The following is a 21460-nucleotide window of genomic DNA, read 5'->3' as shown; positions in this document are numbered from 1 at the left end:
TGGTCTGCAGTGGACAGGTGTCAAGGCTAATTCCCCACTCTGGCACTTTGAATGCAGAAGGTGGGGGCCCGCAAGGACTCTAAAAATTAATACTGGCCACTGTAGGCTTGTATTAAACTCCCAAGGTTACAGCTTTTCTCTGACCTTGGATTGGTAGATGCTGCCACAACCCAAGTGCAGAACCCCTTTGAGAGACCAGGAAGGCGCACTTGGGAATTCCTTCCTGTGGGGTACCCGCAAGTCCTCCCCCTCCCACCCCCCCTGCTCTGGGAAGAACTGAGAAAGGAAAAAAAAGGAAATCAGCTGTTGCCACCAGCTAACTAAACAACATGTGCACAAACCTCTTAAGATACAAAAATCCATTTCTGTTCTTAAAAAGGGTAAATTTCATTTTTGTAAAAAAAGAAAATACATCTGGGAACTCAGTCTATTGCTAGATTTTAAAAGAGCAACTACAAGGATTAAGCACAAAGAATAGCTTACTTGAGGTCCAGCTTAAAGATTACAAGCAAAACAAAAGCACCTGGAGTTAGCGCAGAGGAATCCACAAGCCATAATGAAATGAAAGGGATAAACCTAATTGCGTCTTCCTTAACTTTTCCTGATCCACTTACATATCTGGAGTTTTAAATGAGTAGTTTCTAGATATGATATGGATGATTTTTTCATACCTGTCCTAAGCTTCTTACAGCATAACTGCTGCCCTTTCTGCCTCTCCCCAGTAGAACAACAGACAGACAGACAAAAGGGGAGTCTTTTCTCAATTTAAAAAAGTTCTAGCCTTCCCATTGGCTCTTTTGGCCAGGTGCCCACTCACTTCTTTTTACCTATGCATAGCAGTGAGCCTTTTTAACCCTTTACAGGTAGAGCAATTAGAGAACAGCTACTAAGAGGGATTTTATAGCTACTGGCTGGCTGGGTGTTCATAAAAGGGAGCTACCCCATCCCCCTTTCAAATATCACAACAGGGGTTGAAGACCTCCTCACTTTACCTTCTGTGCTACAGAATTGTGATGATTCTACTGCCCAGGGAACTAGGGGTAAAAAGGAGAAAGCATAACTTACACCTTAAGAAAGCTGAAGAACTGAAGCGTCAAAACTCAATCCTACACTGAATCACTACAGCAGCATGTTTAAAGCTATTAAACCCATGGAAAACAGCATCTTGTACAGGGAATAAAAAAATTGTTTTCCCACCTTGTTCCTAATTAATGTTAAAAGGTTTAAAAATATTTTTGTTGACCAACTGATGACCATTTTGTATTCAAGACAGAACTTCAATAATGTGCATGTAAAAGCCACAATCTTAAAAATTATATTTACCCACAAATGAATAAAGAGCTAGATCCACAAAGGGATTTAGGCTTCTAACGGCCACTTTAGGAATCTAAATTGATAATTTAGAGTCTCAAAAGGTGACAGTGTTGGCGTAATATACTTTGATTTCTGTAAATAGCACACAGCATTTTGATTAAAAAACTAGAATGCAGCCAGTTATTGGGAAGTGGTTAGTAAACTCTCTCTCTTTCTTCAGCGGGAAAGAGAGAATGGGTGAGATCTACGGAGCTACTTAGGCACCTATGCCCCAATTTTAGGCACCACTGCAACCCACAAAACTCCTGCTCAGCTGCTGCCTAACCTTCGAGTAGCCTGAACTTGCTTGGTGCCTAAGTTTGTTCAGTAAGTATTCCCTAGATGCCTATGTTTTGGACTCTGAATATGCACACTGCTGCCTCACTTTAGGGTCATGGGCACTTTTCATGTACCTAAGTTCCAGAGTGATCCACAAACCAGATGAAAGACAGGTGCTCAGCTGCCTTAGCTTTTACCTGCGCTACAGGGTAGGAGTGTGATTCCAAGCTCCCATAAACATACTCTTGTTAGCTGTCATCTTAGCTAGCAAGCTAAAAATAGTCATGCAGCTGCAGTAGTATGGGCAGCAGCAGAGGAGGCAGTTAGATGCTGCAAGTACAAACCCACCTGAATCCCATGTGTATATTTAATTGGGGAAGCAAGTCTGTACCACCACTCGCTACTACCCAGAAAACCCCCTTCTGTCATTGTAGCAAGTGTCTCTACTACAACTGCTTAGCTGCAGTATCACTGCTGTGCTACTGTAGTGCTTGTACAAAGACAGACCCTGAGCATCAAGATGCCTCACCCTTTTTTTTTTTTTGGTGTGGATCTGGGACCCTAGCTACTCTTTCTTCCCTAAGCAGAGGGGGAAAAGCGAAAACCAATGAAACCAGAGTAAGGCTTTCTGATTATTGGGAGATTAGTCTCTCTCTCTTTTTACTTGTTACAGATGGACTACGCCGTGTTGTAGCCATGTCCGTCCCAGTATATTAGAGAGACAAGGTGGGTGAGGTACTATCTTTTACTGGACCACCTTCTGTTGGTGACAGAGAGACAAGCTTTCTGTGTAAACTCAAAAGCTTGTCTCTCTCACCAACAGAAGTAGGTCCAATAAAAGATAGTACCTCACCCGCCTTGTCTCTCACAGATGAGCTACATCATTTCAGGAATTGGCACATAATTGAACTTCACACACTGTTGTGGTTTGAATCTATGTCCAGGTGACACCATATTATATTTTATCTACTTGACCTGACAACACTTTCTGTTACAAAGAAAGCTGGATGAGATGTACATGATGTGTGCCCTTTAAGTGACATGCTTTTGTACTATTAATTAATACTCTGAGGTTGTTTGTGTTTAGCCATCAGCTTCATCTGGGGCAAGCAACAAGGTATGTCACAACAGCACAGATAAGGAGCTGGTATAGTTATATATAAATGTTTTGTAGTTTGGAATTGAATGGTAAGCCCATTCTGACTTTAGGGGTGGGAACAATGCACATAATGGCAGAGCATGTGTGGAAACAGAGGTATTAGGCCTTTCTGAAGAAAAATCTTAGCAAGGAAGGGTGAAAGGGGGGATCCACAGAAGCCTCTGTTAAATTAAACTCACTGGTCCCAATTCATCATTGCCTGAGTGTCCCTTTGCAACTATCCTTGTCAGAGATTCTGGGCAGACATCCTCTTCAGAGATTCTGTACCCTTGCAAAGCCTACCACAGCCATTGGAGCAAACATGCAACTTGAGGGCTATCTAGCCTGTGTTGGGGACTGCACTGGTCCCTGGATGCTCCTGCCAAGTGGAGGTTCAAGCTATCTCACCTCTGTCCCTGCAACGGTGAATCTGCCCTGCTGAGTTTTGCTGCATGTTCTTTTCCGGGGAGACCCCACAGAAGAAGCCTGGGGTAAGGCCTATAAACCCAACATTATTTCCAATCTGTAGGCAAATCTTCTGGCTTCCATGTCCTCTATTCATGGAGTTACTTTGCTCAGTGGTACTCCCATCACTTCTTGTTGGTATTGGCTTTAATATGCCTTCCTGCCCTATGTCTGAACGAAGCCCCTCCTCTCTCTTCTGAGGTTCAGTAGTGGTCCAAGAGTTATTGGGGGTTAGAGTAACATTAACTGTAATAGCTAACTACTAAAATAAGAGGTAGCATTCACAAACATCAGATGGTTCCCCCAGACTTGCTGCCTCCTATTCTCACCATGCACCTTCCAACCCAGAGAACCCACATTCCATTGGGTCATATTACAGGATCCTCTGCATTTATAGATTAATAGATTTTAAGGTCAGAAGGGAACATTTTGATCACCTAGTCTGACCTCTTCCATAATATAGTCCAGAGAATTTCACCTAGAAATTCTGCCATAAAGCTCATCCATATCTTATAATGGAGCTGGAACATATATGTTTTCAAATGGACATCAGATCTGAATGACGGAAAAGTCAACACCATTCTTAAAGAAGAATCCTTCCTACAGACCCCCCCTTGGGATGATGTGGCTTTGCATTGTCCTGTGTCTAAATAGCAGACTTAGCCCAGTTCTTCAAGAAAGAGAGGACAGGATCTATAAGTTCTTCCCTGCCTTATGCTGAGGTCAATGCATAAACTGAAACTTATGGATCTTCTTCTTTAAAAGCATAGAATTTCTCTCTACATATTTAACTCAAAGGTATTTTTGCTGGGCCATGATGGCATGTGTGTCCTTTTAAACGTGCTGTCTTTTCTCTGCAACATTTATCTGGGAGAAAATAACTTACTCTGGTTAAGATTGTTCACCTGTATGCTTTATTAAAAGAATGCTCAAGCTTTTGCAGTGAAAAATGTCATTTATCAAATGGCCTGTGCTTTGTGTACAGGGCTACATTTGGGGGAAAAAAGTAATATCTTCAGATACGGGCTGACAGGAGCTCATTTTGTAAGCATTACAAATGGATGCTCACAAACAAGCAAGTGGTGCTTACCTAGAGTGAAAAGGAGATAAGTCCAGCTGACAAGAGAACAGAAATCTAATTGTCAAATTACTCCAATGGATTTTTTTGCCGGTCAATTAAAAGAAATTATTTGCTGCTATGACCTCTCTAAATAATGGTTGGCCAAAGAAAAATCAAAGAATTCCTGGCAGAAGATAATCAGCAAAGATATTAATTTAATAGTCAGAGCCCAGAACAAGACAGATTGATTTATTGACTCTCTATATATGTAGGTTAGGCCTTTGAGCTCACATGTTCATTTATAAACAGCCCTATCCTTATAGCTGTGTAAAGAATTATTTTTCTGAGGGTATTTTGTATCCAAGGTTAATGCTCTCTATCTGTTACCAGAGGAACCTCAAACAGCAGGCTTCAGTTTAAAAAAGAAAACAACATATTGATCTGACTTACAACCTTCAGTACTGTCTGGATGGTGCACACAAAGGTAACTTTTTAATGGAAATTACAGAGTGTACCCAACTTGAATTTTGTTTTTTGTTTTTGTTTTTGTCATTAGTTTATAGAGCAAAAGGAAGAAAGAAGAGAGGAGGAAAAAAAATCTTCAGTGCCATGGTAGATATATTATTCACATCTATGCAGTACACTCTTGATTGCTGACTGCATGTGTGTTTCATACTTGTATCATAAACTGATCAGTCCCATATGGATGAACAACAGTCTGTTGTAGGACCCAGTAGCTAGGTTCACTCACATGCTTCCAAATTATCTGGGACTGGGCCAAGTCTTGTCCTTGTTCCTAGCTCTGGCTCTCAAGGGCACATTCCCAGACTCAGACACCTCATCAGATCCCTTGATTGGGACACCCAAGAACCCGTGCTTCAGCCTTCCTCAAGCAAACCTCTACCCCACCCGTGCCACCAACTGAATATTGCTTCAGAGTTTCAGCTAACTCTGGGCTTTCTGACTTCTAGTTTAACCCTTTTTGGGGACAACGTGGCAGGGAAGCAAGGAACATAGGCTTAGCCTAGGAATTTCTTAACCACAGAAACTTTACTTTTAAACACAAGAGTTACAAGTTACAGACTTTTGCCAAATAACCAGAGTCCTGAGAAGCACCCTCTCCTAGTTGGACATCGCCCCTTCTGTGAGTCTAAGGTCTTCATCTCGCTTTCTCCAACAAGTTCTTCTACCTGGTGGTGATGGAGCTCCCCTCACAGAGAAGCATTCCTCCTTCCCTTAAATATAGTCTCTGTCTCTTTTTGGATGTGTTCCACACGTATGCTTGTCCCTCCCCTCCACGGGACTCCTGTGTAAGATAGTCCATTGTTCCATGGGGATGGGCTAGTAGCTGAGAGGTAATCTAAGTCAATGGCTCCTTGACTGAGGTCTTCTCAGAGATCATCCTTCTAGGAGATGTTAAGTCCCTCCAAGGGGAGGGAGGCCATTTGGAATGCAGTTAAATAAGCTTGCCTTGGGCAAAGTTAAACATGAGTTCAGCACATAACAAAAAACTGATATCCTAATCCAAAATGGAGACTATATCAGCAAACTGAAGTTCACAATTTGCCCCAGATATATCTCCCTCTGTCACAACTTACATATTTACTGTATCAATGCCATTTTATTTCAACCTTAGGCTATGTCTGCACTGCTGTAAGGTCTCCTGTGTGGCCGTTCTATGCCAGTGGGAGACAGCTTGCCTGTTGGCGTAATTAAACCACCCCCAACAAGTGGCAGTAGCAATATTGGCAAAGAGCATCTCCTGCTGACATAGAATTGTCCACAATTCTATTTTGTCGGTGAAACCCATATCAGTCGGGGGGGGGGGCGGGGGAGGGTTCCACTCCTGACCAACAAAAGTGCTAGTGTAGACGTAGCCTTAGTGTTAGTTGTTTTAGCAACTTCTAATGATGGCTAACATACAGGCCCGTTGACAGGGTGGGGAAAGGGGACAATTGCCTAGGGCCCCGGGTGATTTAAAAGGGCCTAGCAGACGGGAACCCCGGATGCTTTTAAATTGCCCGGGTGGGCCGCAGGGCTCCTTGGCATGCATGATCGCTCCGGGGCCAGGCCCTGTGCTTTGAGGGCCCCACAGGCCAGCGCAGGGTCAGTCCTGGAAGTGATGGGAGGTTCCAGAAGTGACAGATTCGTCGCTTCCACCCTCTCCTCCACAGGATGGCCCTGGCTCTGGCCCTGGGGCCCGGAATTCCTGTCAGCAGGCCTAATAATGTATCTGAAATGAAAACTGAAGTCAAATGGGAATGGTTAGGAATTGTACAACACAAAGCAAAGGAAAACAATCAAGATCCAATGTATACTATAATTTGAATGTGAATATTTGACAGAATCCCCTCCATCAGTAATGCAAAGAGAAACAAAAACAGGTGAAATAAAATATTTAAATAAAAAGATACAAGAACTGAAGAGGACTGGTTTAAAAGTAAAAAGGAGAGATGAAATTATTTTGTTCCTTCAGATAATGGAAACTACAGGTGAGATTTTTAAGGGACACAGCTCGTGTAAGCTGATGTTGCTCAATTCACTTGAAAACAAAAGAACCATTTCAGCTTGAACACCAGCTGAGGATCTGATAACTTAGATCTTCATAACACGCAATAAAGGTTATCTGAAATGATGGATCAAATTATAACACCCCCCCGAAATACAGAATTAGTTAGATTCCCCCCCCCCCCCCATCCCAATTAGCAGCAACTCTCACAGCAGTCATTGGGAGCTGATGGCACACAACACTTCTTTGGAGGCACTTCACACCTTGCAAGATTAGTCCCTTGGACTTCACATTAAATGCAATGCATATTAACATAAATAGCTGATAGTTTTCCATTTGGGGTAGTTTGTGCTCTTATGGTATAAATGTTGCCTCAGGAAATGGAAAGAGTGGATTTTGTAAGGGATGGTAACAAGCATGATTATTTTTCAGTGAACATGGGAAGAGTGAGCTAATGCCTGATCTGTGCCATTTTCTCAGCACCTTTTAAATCCCCTCACACATCTTTTCCTAAGAGGGGGGTGTTGTTTTTTTTTTTAAATATGGTTATATTAAAATAGGATTTTTACGAAGGGAACCATTCAGGTAACTTGAGCACTGAAGGGATGAGTATGCAAGTATCAGACATGAAATGCAAAAAGAAAGTGAGTAATTTTAATTATGCATGAACATGAATGGGTATTTAATGAAATAGACCTTAAGGGTTTTTATTCTAGTTGCTATTGCAAAATGATTCATATTTAGGATAGAAGTTATATTATAGGAAAAATCATGAAGGAAATTCAAATCCTAATAATGTTAAACACTATGTTACAATGAAAATGCTAATAGTAGCATGAAAGTAACAGAGATAATGAGAATAAATTAAATTACTTGAATTAGTCTTAAATTAACCACAGATAATGTAAACTTGTAGATCAAAAGCTAGATTATTGAAATATTATTCTTTTACCGCAAGCACTCCGTTGGAAATCTTTTCAAATATGTTTTGTTTTAAAAAATAAATCTTTATGCAAGTTACTATCTATAAACAAGTTTACCATACATGTAATATTGGGTGAAATTTCTAAATATCTATTTGATGCTTTCATTACTAAATCACTGCAATCACTACTAAAACAAGTAACATATTGTGATTATTTTAGAACTACCCATGCTGCCGCAAAGAACAAGCAGAAACAGAAATGATTGGATAAAGCCATTAGGAGAAGGTGACACTTTATAGTTTGTTCCAGAAAGATACAGATCACAAATGCTATTACGTAGTATTATTATACAGTAAAATTGAAAAAACAAAGATCAGATTGTTTATTCTGAGCTGGCAGTGTTATCTTTCTTCAAAGACAACAGACACTTCAGTATTGTTTCCTTTTAGAAGTTTTTGGTGTCAAGCCAGAGAGTCAGGTTGGCATGCAGTTTAACACAGTATAATGCAAGAATCAGACAGTATGCCCCAGTTCAAAATCGCATTTAAGCATGTGCTTAAATTTTGTCTCTATTCAGGATAGCACTTAAACTTGTTTTTGCCTTCAGCAGGATTTAAGTAGATGCTTAAATAACTTTCTTGAATCAGGATACTTTCTTGAATCCTGGACCTGTTGAACAGATTCTGATCTCACTTAAACCAGCACAAAGCTGCATTCCATTTGGAGTTCCTCCCAAATTAAACATACATACATAGAGATCAGAATCTGGCTCTGAGATCTAAAGATATAATCCTGGCTCTCTTGAAATTACTGGAAGTTTTGTCATTAATTTCTTTGGTATCAGGATTTCATCCTAAGTCTTTAAGTCAATGGGAGTTTCACCTGAGTATGAACTGGAAATATGACCCCCTTTCCCACTGAAGTCCAAAGATAAACTTCCATTGACTTCAAGAGTACCATTACTAGGCAACACAACTGACACATAAGCAAAACACTTAAAGACGACTACATTTTCTTTCTAGGCCAGGCCTTCGCTAACATTTCATATAGCTCGTATCCAACTTTAAAAAACATTTCACTAAGTCTGAGTAATGTTTAAGAATATGAGCTTGTTTTGTGTTCCTTGATACTTTAGTATCTGCAACATCTCAGCACTGATGCGTGCATGGTTGAATAATGCATATTTATAGTTTCACATAAGCTATGTTTATGAATATTCATGGACAAGCAACATTATTAGTATATGCCGGATAATGAATATCAATGAATACTTTGTTCACAGGAAAGGAAGCCAAGTACAATATGAGATGAACATAGCATTTTCATTAGGAAAAGACAATGGGTAGCCAGCACTTTGGGATCAAACCAATCTCTTGCAGGCGATGCCACCTTTGGCACCTCTAGTGTCAATAGTGTTAAATTGTTTTACTACAAGTGTGCTTACTTTGCCAGGAAGGTTATGGTGGTTTGTTAGTTACACTGACCTTTTCTCTTTTTTCCCAGGGCCACAATAGGTACAGGTTTGATTAAACCAAATATTTGATACCAATCAAAATAAAACAATTATGCTTTGCATTCAGTGAATTAACATTGTCCCTTATCTCTATAAGCTTCTAATTTTATGACTTTACATGGCAGATTTAATCCGTATTAGTTCCCATATCAGGCTAGTTGACAAATGTCAACCAGATTCACACATTATAAGCAAAGATGAACCACAGAATCCTCCATTACATATGTATAAGAATGATTTCCATAAATGTGTCACATTCAGAAATGTTTTACAGCTAATTCCTCAGCATTAAACCAGGAGTAAACAAACTGCGTTAGCATGAAAAATGGTAAAAGAAAACCCAAAAAACACCTTTACATTTTCAATGTAGGTCACTACAGATTAACACTCATTAATACTTCCTGGAGAAAAGAATACAAAATGGCTTTTACATCAGCATTAGATTCTTTTTCTTGCAAAATGGAATGTGGATGCCTAAAGCTTATAAGGAAGGACCTTTTCATTTACAATTGTTCATCTTATCTATGTTGACACAAAATATTTCCTTTCACTCAGTCCTTCTGCATTCTGAAAGAACAAAGCCAGCTAATAGTCTGCAATCATTGAAATTAGAGATGAAATGGATGACTAGGTCTTTTCCATCTCATATTTTGGTATGTTTTATTGTTGTTCTTCCAGGATAAAACATACAGTAGCTTTTTTATTTTAATTTCTATTATAATGCTTCTGAAAAGCTCCATTCATTAGTTGCTCTATGAGTACAAAGCATTTTTAAAAGGTGTAGATTTTTTGTAATGTATCTCCAAATCTACCTTGCAAGAAATGTCACTTACTCTTTCAGATGGATGTTCATCACGTTACATAAGCAAAACTGTTCTCAGTATAACTGCAGTGGAATCAGTCTATTTAAAAAACTAAATCCTCATTTTTGAGTATCTTCCATAAGATCAACTGGAGCTGCATTAAGACATTTTAACCTAGGAATAAAGCTGAAAGAAATTAAGTTTACAGTGCGTGAATGCTCTTTAAAATTGTTAGAAACCATTGTTCATTCCCTACTTATCTCTAAACCAAACTATAGCAACTTCCTGCTGTTTGGCCTTACAGTCTCGCACGAGACAACCTTCAAGCACAGCTTGAACATGCAGCTAAGATCTTCTTCCTCACCAACTGTGTTGTCTCCACCTCTCTCTGAATTCATGCATTGGCCTAAAATATTCTTCTGCATCAGATTCACAGACTTCATCCTTGCCTTCAATAGATTCTTTGATTGCTACATCTTGGGCAAATATTTTGTCCTGTGTTAGGACTACTTTGTGCCACTGGGGAGCAGTACACATTAATATTAAAGCGCCCCCAAAATGGCTGAGGAATCTTTTTGTGATGTACTGTGAATACAAGAGTACTTGCATGTATAGGGATGGGAAGGGTTCATCACATGCCATTACAAGCCAGTGCAGAGTACAGCAGCCCTTAGACATCTCTTACCTGTGCTTGGCACCAATTTGCCCTCCCAGCCAACACTAAGATTGTGGAAGGTGGATTAGATTCACCTTTGCTTCCTTCCTAGCTGCACTGAACTTTGCTGCATCACATCCAGGGACTGAACCCTTGCCTCTCATCTCCCATCTTGACATGTCTTAATTCTTTCTTAGTCTATTCCCCCACAAGTGACTTGGATCCAGATCCTCAAAGGTATTCAGGTACCTAAATCCCATTAAATTCAGTGGAAGTTAGGCACCTAAATACTTTGAAAGACTGGGCCTTGGTGTCTTTTCCCATGTCAACCCCCACACCACAAAACCAGATCCTATATGTCAGTCCACCTCCCTTTCCTCCCTCAAACCCCTCAAGATTCCCTCCTTTTAATTAGCCTCATGTGCTCAACTCCATTTCCCTGGCCATGCCTGACTTTTCTCCCTTGGTCATTAAATGTAAATAACATTAACAACACCAAGTACAAAATATTGTTCATTTTATATATTGTTCATTTTATACATATTTATATAAAGAAGCATCCGGAGAGCTTTCTTTAACCCTTGTCTTTATTGCCTTTATCTCTGTGTTTACAATCCTATGCTCTCCTCATGTAGGGCTGGATTCTGATTCCACTGAAGTCGTTGGTGGGGGAGGGGGGGTTGCCATCATCTCCAATAAGAACAGGATGAGGCCCTTGGGTTACATAGAAACTCCTTGAGATACTGACTTGTCTTTTTTTAAAATTCATTTTAAGGTGACACCAGCACATGCCACCATAGAAATAATTACCCATACTGCTAATAATCTTCCGATTTGTCCAATCCATTTATTCCAGAATTTGTGAATTTGGCAACAAATGAAATTTCACTATTATGAAGGCAGCAATAGAAATTCCATCTCTCTGCCATGAGCTTCAGGGCAAATAGCATCATAGATAAGAAAACTCTGACATTTTCCCCACTTTTCTCCAACTCTTTAGTCAGTATTGGAATAGACAGCTGTAAAATAGAGGGAAGGCAGTTGTGATCTCCATTCCATTTTCTATCTGTACCAAATAAATTTCTGCAGTGAAGAACAGAGAAACAGGGCCTCCTAAAGGAGAATGGAAACCGGCTAACTGCCTGGTCCACAGTGAACAAAAAGCAGAGTCAGGTAGAGTTACAGTCATTTATGCTCCAGCCAAGCATGGCAGGAAATTCTGAAACTGAACAAACAAAAAGTTGGGGAGAAAATAGTCACAACAACTCTATCCTTTGAAAGCAATTAAAGAAAATATTTTAAAAAGTCAGAGGAGTAAAATTATTATCCAGCTGGACTGCCTTAAAGTAGAATTGAAGTAAAATATCTGGTCATACTAGAGTAATAGAGAAAAGTGAGGATAACATTTACTAAATTGGAATCCTGCTTTACAAAAAAGGTCACAGTGATGGACTTTGTCAAGCTTCTCTAATTTATCATGACAAGTTTTCCTAGACTTAATATGCATCTTCTTGGACTCCCATAGGGGAATAAAGCTGAAGATGATATTTAAAAAGGTACTAAAATACTTTCCACTGAATTCCAAACAACCAAGACCCAGCCTTGGAGTTTGCTGAATCTTCTCAACTCTCACTGAAATTAATTGGAGGTGCGGGCACTCAGCACCTCAGAGGATATGCATAAGTTATTGAAACGGAGAACTGATTACCATCACAGTGTTCCACACCATGTGGCTTGTTGCTTAACATCTCCATTTTATTGCTAGCATAGGAATTGACCTTGCAAGGTGTTGGGTGTCCTTGACTCCCATTGACTTTGATGTTCCTGTAAAGTAATGAGGCCCTTCTTCTCAGTGCTGAGCACCCTCTTCTCCAACTGTTATCAAAGCGAACTTAGTACTTTCAGCACCTTGCAGGGTAGAACCCTAGTGAGTCAGGCTTTAATACACACTGACCAAATATTATTCAGCTAAATTATTCCTGTTGACAGATTATCTACCTGAGGGTGACCAAGTCAGATGAAATTTCATAAAGGTGGAAAAAAAACTGAGATAGAACATGACACTAGATACTCCTGAGGTACCTTCCAACCCTGATATTCTATGATTCTGTGTTCTTTCCTGGAAAGCTTTGGGTTGAAATTCAAAGGACACTTTAATTTGCTACTGAATCAGAAGTGGTCCTGAGTTTCTTGGAGTGTTATCTGTTATGATACAACCAACATGGACCCAGTCACTGAAAAAGCTTGAAGAATCTCTCCCACACATGTGAAAAAAAAAATGGCACCAATTCAGCAAGGTACTTTAGCACATGGATAATTTTAAGTACCCAAGTATTCACATTAAGTTTGACAGGATTGCTTAAAGTTAGGCACAAACTTAAGTCTGTTGCTGAATCTGGACCTTTATCATGAAGATATAATCAAGAATGAAGGTCTGTTGTGCTTGTTGCTGGTACTGCTGATCTGTGCAACAAGTCATGTGCAAGTTATTTCCTTGGTAATGAAATAATTGGGTAAAAAACCTTGAAAAAAGAAATTCACACACAGAAAAATACAGTTAATTAGGACTGTCAGTCTGGGGCAAAAGGAAACCTTCATTTTTAATTGTTAGTCTGCTATTATTCATTTAGCTTCAGCAAATGGCTGGGAATTTGAATTTAGAGAGTTAGTATGCCCTTATTAGAGGATCCTTATATAACACTTAGGTGCCTTTGAAGTAAGGTGGAGAGATCCTTATTCCTTTCTGTCACACCAGTTTGTATCACAATTGACTTACTTGGCTCTGATCCAGGAGAGTATTTAAGCATGTGTTTCACTTAAAGCAGGATTATCATTTGCTACTGGGCAGTTGCCTCTCCCCCTGCTCCACCCCCAAGGCTTTTCATAGGTCTATATGCTCCATTATGACTTCCATTTTCTGCCTCCCAAAGACTTTTCAGTATATAACAACATATCAGATTCTCTAGTCTGACACATCCTTCCCCAGATGCCCACCCTGGAATTTTTCTGAAATGACACCCCTTATTTCAGAAACATGAGTAGTTCTGTCAGTGTCAATGAGACTACTCATATGTCTAAAGTTAAGCAAGTGCTTTTTTGTTTGCTCCCATATGAGAAGGGTGTATATCCACATGTAAACAAATTATTGATGGAAAACTAACTGAAACAATGTTTCATGGTAGCATTTTTTGAAACACTTCCAGTTCCACATACAGGATCACTTAGACATGCAGAACTGCAGGATCTCAATGTGTGGATGAGATGATGATGCAGGGAGAAGGGATTAAGGTTTATTAGGGTCTGGGGAACTTTTTGGGAAAGGAGGAGACTCTAGAGGACGGATGGGCTCCACCTAGAACAAAATGGAACCAGATGCTGGCATGTAAATTTAAAAAAGTTTAAGATGAGTTTTTAAATGAAGGCTTAGAGAGAAGCTGACAGGGTGCAGAGGAGCATACAGTTTGAACAGAGCCATCCCTTAGGGGAGAATCTATTACTATGCATTTTCTATATCTAGTAAAGAGGATAGGATAGAAGTTGATAAAATATAGTTAGGAACTGAAGAGCAACGAAGTTAAATGAAAAAAAATGCATCAGATAATGGTATACAGCTAAATAGTGACAAATTTTATAAGTGCTTGTATAAAAATGCTGGAAATCTAAATACTAAGATGGGGGAAGTTGAGTGTCTGATATTCAATGAGGATATTGATATAATAGGCATCACAGAAGCTTGAGGAACAATGATAATCAATGGAGCATAACATTACCAGGAGTGTTAAAAATACATAGGAATGACAGAGTATGTCATGCTGGTGCGGGAGAGGCACTATATGTGAAAGAAAACAGAGTCAAATACAGTCAAAATCTTAAATTAATCAAACTGTACCATATAATCTTGCATAAGAAGAAGATAGCAGTAGGAATATACTACTGACCACCTGACTGGGATGGTGAAATGGTTTGAGAGATTAGAGAGGCTATAAGAATAGAAAACACAATAATAATGGGGGGTTTCTGCTGTCGCCATATTGACTGGGTACATGTCACCTCAGGGTAAGATTCAGAGATAAAATTTCTAGACACCATAAATGACAGCTTCTTGGAGCAGCTACTCCTTGTGGAACCAACAAGGGGAGAGGCAATTCTTGATTTAGTCTTAAGTGGAGCTCAAAATCTGATCCAAGAGCTGAATATAGCTGAACTGCTTGATAACAGCAACAGTGATATAATTATATTTATTATCTGGGAGGGGAGGGAGAATACCATAAAAGCCCACCACAGTACCATTTAACTTCAGAAAGGGGAACTACACAAAAATGAGGAAGGTAGTTAAATGGAAATTAAAAGGTATACTCTCAAAAGTGAAATTGCTGCAGGCTGCATGGAAACTTAAAAAAAAAAACATAAGAAAGACTCAGATTATATATATCCTAATTCTTTTAAAAAAATAGTAAGAATACCAAAAACGTGCCACCATGTCTAAATAAAGTAAAAGGAGCAGTTAGAGGCAAATAGGCATCTTTGAAAGATTGGAAGCTAAGTCCTACTGAGGATTATAAAAAGGACCATAAACTCTGGCAAGTCAAGTGCAAAAGTATAATTAGGCAGGCCCCAAAAGAATATGAAGAGCAACTAGCAAAAGAGTCAAGAACTAACAGCCTAAAATATCTTAAACAATTAGTGGGGTCACTGGATGATCAAGATGCTAAAGGAGCACTCAAGAAAGATAAGGTCATTGTGGAGAAGCTAAATGAATTCTTTGTATGAGTCTTCACTTCAGAGGATGTGAGAAAGATTCCCACACCTGAGCCTTTCTTTTTAGGTGATAAATCCGAGGAACTGTCCCAGATTGAAGTGTCAGTAGAGTTGATAAATTAAACAGTAAGTCACCAGGACCAGATGGTATTTGCTCAAGAGTTCAGAAGGAACTCAAATATGAAATTGCAGAACTACTAACTATCATTTCAATCAGATGCTTTGCCATAAGACTGGAGAATAACTAATGTGACACAAATATTTGGAAAAGGCTCCAGAGGCAATCCTGGCAATTATAGTCCAGTAAGCCTAAATTTTATGTCCGGCAATTTGGTTGAAACTATAGTAAAGGACAGAATTATCAGACACAGAGATGAACATGATTTGTTGGGGGAAAGAGTCAATGTGGCTTTTGTAAAGGGAAATCATGCCACACCAATCTGTTAAAATTCTCTGAAGGGGTCAACACACATATGGACAAAGCCAATCTAGTGGATATAGTGTACTTGGAGTTTCAGAAAGCCTTTGACAAGGTCTCTCATCAAAGGCTCTTGAGCAAAGTAAGCAGTCATGGGATAAGAAGAAAGGTCCTCTCATGTTTCAGTAACTGGTAAAAAGTCAGGAAACAAAGGGTAGAAATAAATGGTCAATTTTCAGAATTGAGAAAGATAAAATAACTGTGTCCCCCAAGGGCCTATATTGGGACCAATGCTATTCAACATATTCATAAATGAAAAATGGAGTAAACAGTGAGGTGGCAACAAGTTTGAAGAAAATACAAAATTACTCAAAGTAGCTAAGTCCAAAGCTGATTGTGAAGAGTTACAAAGGAATCTTACAAAACTGAGTGACTGGGCAACAAGGCAATAAAATGGCAGATGCAATTCAACATTGATAAATGCAAAGTAAAGCACCACTGGAAAACTTAATCCCAACTATACATACAAAATGATGGGGTCCAAAGTAGCTGTTACCACTCAAGAAAGACATCTTGAAGTCAGTGTGGATAGTTCTCTGAAAACATCTGAAAAATGTGCAGTGGCAGTCAAAAAGCTAAGCAGAATGTTAGGAACCGTTAGGAAAGGATAGATAATAAGACAGTGAATGCCATAATACCACTATATAAATCCATGGTACGGCCACACCTTGAACACTGGATGCAGTTCTGGGTGCCCAATCTCAAAAAAGATATATTAGAATTGGAAAAGTTACAGAGAAGGGAAACAAAATGATTAAGGGTATGGAACAGCTTCCATGTGAAGAGAGATTTAAAAGATTGGGACTTTTCAGCTTGGAAAACAGTCGACTAAGGAGGGATATGTTTGTGGTCTATAAAAGTGAAAGTGAATTAAAAAAATGTTATCTACTCTTTCGTGTAAGACAAGAGCCAGGGGTCACCTAATGAAATTAATAGGCAGCAGGTTTAAAACAAACCAAAGGAAGTACTTTGTCTCACAATACGCAGTCAATCCGTGTAACTCACTACCAGGAGATGTTGTCGAGGACAAACTACAACTGGGTTCAAAGAAGAATTAGATAAGTTCATAGAGGATAGGTCCATCAATGGCTATTAGCCAAGATGGTCAGGGATGCAACCCTATATCCATAGTGTTCCTTGCTTCTGACTGCCAGAAGCGGAGAGTGAACAAAATGGGATGGATCACTTGATGACTGCCCTGTTCTATTCATTCCCTCTGAAGCACCAGGCATTGGCCATAGACTACTGGTAGATGGGACCATTGATATGTATGGCAGTTCTTATGAGCTCTGAAAGAAGTTAGTTCCATGGTCATTCTTCTCTTGTACAGGGAATAAAAACAACAAAAAAACCTGAAGTTTTTATTATTGTTTTTTTCCACGTTTCTTCTTTTATTGTGTGTTTGCAGGGATGTGAGGAATTTACTGTAACAAATGTGATGTCAGTTTATCTAAACCTTTTTTAGTATTAATAGTGAGGTGGAGGAGAGGGAGGCGAGTCTGAGAATAAATAAATAATAAAAAGAACGTGGGACTTGGACCTTTGTCAAGTCCAGCTAGTTCCTGATTTTCTTAGTAAAATTCAGATTTGACACAAAAGTGAGATTATGGAAATCTTAAGTTTTTATTCTTAAAGATGACTGACAATATTCTCAAACTTAGGGCCAGAATGTGAACTTCACACTCGCAGTGGTGAGCAGTTAGTCCTAGGAGTAATCCCATTGAAGCCAATAGGACTACTTGTGTAACTACACATCAGGGCAATAAGCACTTCACAAACTGGCCTTTAGAATCCTATGCTGTAATCTGAACATTTTCAAGTAATTTATACATGACCATGTACTTCATTTTATAGTAGGACAATGGCCTGCACAAAAATTAGAAGTTATGAGATTAGGGGCAGATAGGGAGGTAACAGAGTCTCTAGGGATGTTGGGGTAGGTGTGTGTTTGGAGGGAGTTCTGGCCGGTATCTGAGTTTCCTGGGTGGAGTCTGCAGTAGGTACATGCTGAGAAAGGGGGAGTGCTATTTGGAGTGCATCCTGGGATGTCAGATAGTGCTGGTTTTTGCTGGGCCTGAGTGAGTTCAGGGATGCCTTTGAGTGCTGGAGTAGATGGGCAGATGCTGTCTGGGAGGGAGGCTAGCATCTGTAGCTGGGGAAGTAGTGGCTAGAAAGTGTAGATGATAGAGATGTAGCTGGGTTCTCTCTAGAGAGCAAGGGTTGGGGCTGGGTGTCTCTGTGACCTTGGATCTGGCTACAAGGCAGGGGCTCCTGCTAGGTCTTCGGGGCAGAGTTTAGCTTTGGGAGCTGGTAGGAGGCAGGAGTTCAGGGGCTCCAAGGGAGAAAGGAAGTCTTGTTAGTCAGGCAGGGTGTTGGTCTTGGGTCTGTCTAGGGCATCCTGGAGTTAGCAGGGAGCCATCTTGCCTTCTGTCCCCCAACCCAACTAGCCCTCACAGCTGCGATGCCACTACCACATCCCACCTCCTAGCACTCACAGAGTGGAGGTCTCCAGCCAAACAGAAAGAAGCATGCAGTCCCCTCAATGCCCTTGGATGGTCCTACCTTCTCTCTACGTCTTGCTGGTGATTAACACAGGTGATCTTCTCAGTACTACCATTATATATTTGTGGATTATGCCTTGCATGAAGAGGGGAATTCATTTTTTGAGGACATGAACAATGTGTATAACAGATTGTCTCCTTCCTATTACAGTTTCTCTGGTCAGTTATCCATTAACTGTTCAGTGACTAAATATATAGCTGTCAAGGTTCCTTCCTCACTCTGAACTCTCAGATACAGATGTGGGGACCTGCATGAAAGACCCCCTAAGCTTATTCTTATCAGCTTAGGTTAAACGCTGCCACCACCAAAGTGTTACACAAAGAACAGGGGAAGTGCCCACTTGGAAACATCTCCCCCCAAAAATACCCCTCCACCCAAGCACTACACCCCCTTTCCTGGGGAAGGCTTGATAAAAATCCTCACCAATTTGCATAGTTGAACACAGACCCAAACCCTTAGATCTTAAGAACAATGAAAAAGCAATCAGGTTCTTAAAAGAACGATTTTAATTAAAGAAAAAGCAAAAGAATCACCTTTGTAAAATCAGGATGGTAAATACCTTACAGGGTAATCAGATTCAAAACACAGAGAATCCCTCGAGGCAAAACTTTAAGTTACAAAAAAGATACCAAAACAGGAATATACATTCCATTCAGCACAACTTATTTTATCAGCCATTTAAACAAAACAGAATCTAACGCATATCTAACTAGATTGCTTACTAACTCTTTACAGGAGTTTTGACCTGCATTCCTGCTCTGGTCCTGGCAAAAGAATCACACAGACAGAGAGAACTCTTTGTTTCCCCCCTCCTCCAGCTTTGAAAGTATCTTGTCTCCTCAGTGGTCATTTTGGTCAGGTGCCAGCAAGGTTATCTTAGCTTCTTAACCCTTTACAGGTGAAAGGGTTTTTCCTCTGGCCAGGAGGGATTTAAAGGTGTTTACCTTTCCCTTTATATTTATGACACTAGCTCTTGACTCTATATACCTTACTATAACAGTTTCTAAATGGTGGTTATTACTGTAAGTTAAAAATCCACATTTCATAATGTCCTTGTTTTGTACTTATCATTAGCTTGTTTGAATCCATTACAAATTGTTGTGTAAATATTTCTAGTCTATAAAAATAGATTAGGAAAACAATAAGATTACATAGTTAAACACCCAAAAGTCAAGAAGTGCCAAAAAGTAAAGGATGCTTGTACAACCTATGCTTTCTACTCTTTATACCTATGCATGATGATACACACTTCAATTTCATGATCACATCCTTTTATTTTGGCAGATCCCTTGCCTCATTCATTGCACATGTTAGACAATGCATAGTGAATCGAGAAGATATGCAACATTTATTTTCCTGAAACTTATTAGAATAGAAGAGAAAAATGGCATTGAAGATGAATCACTATCAACCAACAATAAATACATTAGCTTTTCTATGGACATTCAGTTACACTTATTTTTTAAATATACCTTATTCAGTTATCTATAAATATATATCCATAGTCTGACTGCTAAGGATAAAAATAATGTAGCAATGTTTTACACATTACATTATTTTTCCTTAGCATTTTAACGATGGACCCCTGCTTCATTTACTGTGTGCCATTTAAACTGTGCTCTGAATAAGGTAGGGCCTTTTTAACTATTATTTGTATTACCATATGATGTAGGAGTCTTAGTCATGTATGAAAACCACATTGTGTGAGGTGCTGTACAAACCCAGAAGGAAAAAAAAAGACTAAAATTCTGATCTTTGCAGTGTTGTTAAATACTCCAAGTGGGCCGACTAAAAATAATTTTTATGTTGAGAAAAGTAATTCCTTTTTGATTTGTATCTAAGTGCAGCATGTTAAGAGATGTCTGTTTTTTATTCTGCCACATAAACCACTTATATTATTCTAGGTTTAGTAAAAAATATTGATTTCAATCTATAAGGAAACAGAATTTGATAAAGAATGAAGGTATGTTCATTTTTAATAAAGCATTCCTCCCATGAAGGATACAGGAAGACTGGGCCCTCTCTTGAGGTCTGCCTGTATGTGTTGAATCAGCAATTCAGTATTTATCTTTTGCATTTTTAAAAGTCAGTTTGCACTTTTAGGGCTGTATTATCTTTTCTAAAGATTCTCTCTACAAATGAGGAGGAGGAAGAGGAGGAGATGATGTGCATCAGAGACCTTTAAAACCTGGAAAAAAATATTTTCAGCATTTCCATTATAATGGGACTTATTATAGTTCAAGACTCGCTTTAGCCCCAGTCATACATTTATGATGTCTTTGTGTGAGAGAATTTGCTTGCTCTCTACATTAAATAGACATGAACATTTTCTTTCTTTTTTAATACTAACAAAATGTTTACTATGTACGTGTCAGCATTTGGCTTACAGAATGGATAGCCATTCTCCTATCCCCAGAGTGTTGAGAGTACTGGAGTACCAGAGTCCCTATGTTTAGGCAGAATCCTCAATGCAAGGAGAAAGCCTGTGCCATGTTAGCATCTCTTAGGTCAGGGCCGGCAGCTTCTCCAAAGTCCATATGTGACCTTGGCACTGCTATTGGATGCCACTCATTGGCTTTTCCTCCTATGAAAATAGCATCTCCATTGTCTCCCGGGGAAGACAATCAGCACATGTTCACCAATACTAATGGCTAAATGATAATGGAAGGCTAACTGGCATTCTGTTTATTTAAGAGTGAATGGCAAAAAAAATAATAATAATAAAAAAAAATCATGTAGTCTTATTTGTGTGTGACAAAACTGAAGCAACTGTGCTATTTATTGGCCAGAAAAATAACTTACAACATTTAAAATGAAGTTACCACTATCCCACATCATAGTCCTTTTCTGATCATCCTGGTCACGGAGTGCCTTGTCTTTCCCTCAATTTATTACAAGCTCCCCTAGTCAGAGCAGTTTTCTTGTGTGTCCCTAAATTGGAAAGTTTTACATACATCTCTG

General features: G+C 39.4%; 1 long non-coding RNA gene across 2 annotated transcripts in view; it reads left to right on the top strand.

Moving 5' to 3' along the window:
• LOC140903793 (uncharacterized) overlaps positions 1–21460 on the top strand; it is a 250047-nt gene that overhangs the window by 74793 nt on the left and 153794 nt on the right. The gene's annotated exons all lie outside the window — the stretch shown is intronic.

The sequence above is a fragment of the Lepidochelys kempii genome, chromosome 1, assembly GCF_965140265.1.
Source record: "Lepidochelys kempii isolate rLepKem1 chromosome 1, rLepKem1.hap2, whole genome shotgun sequence".
In the NCBI taxonomy this organism is placed as follows: Eukaryota; Metazoa; Chordata; order Testudines; family Cheloniidae; genus Lepidochelys; species Lepidochelys kempii.
This window is presented reverse-complemented; position numbering and strand designations above follow the sequence as displayed.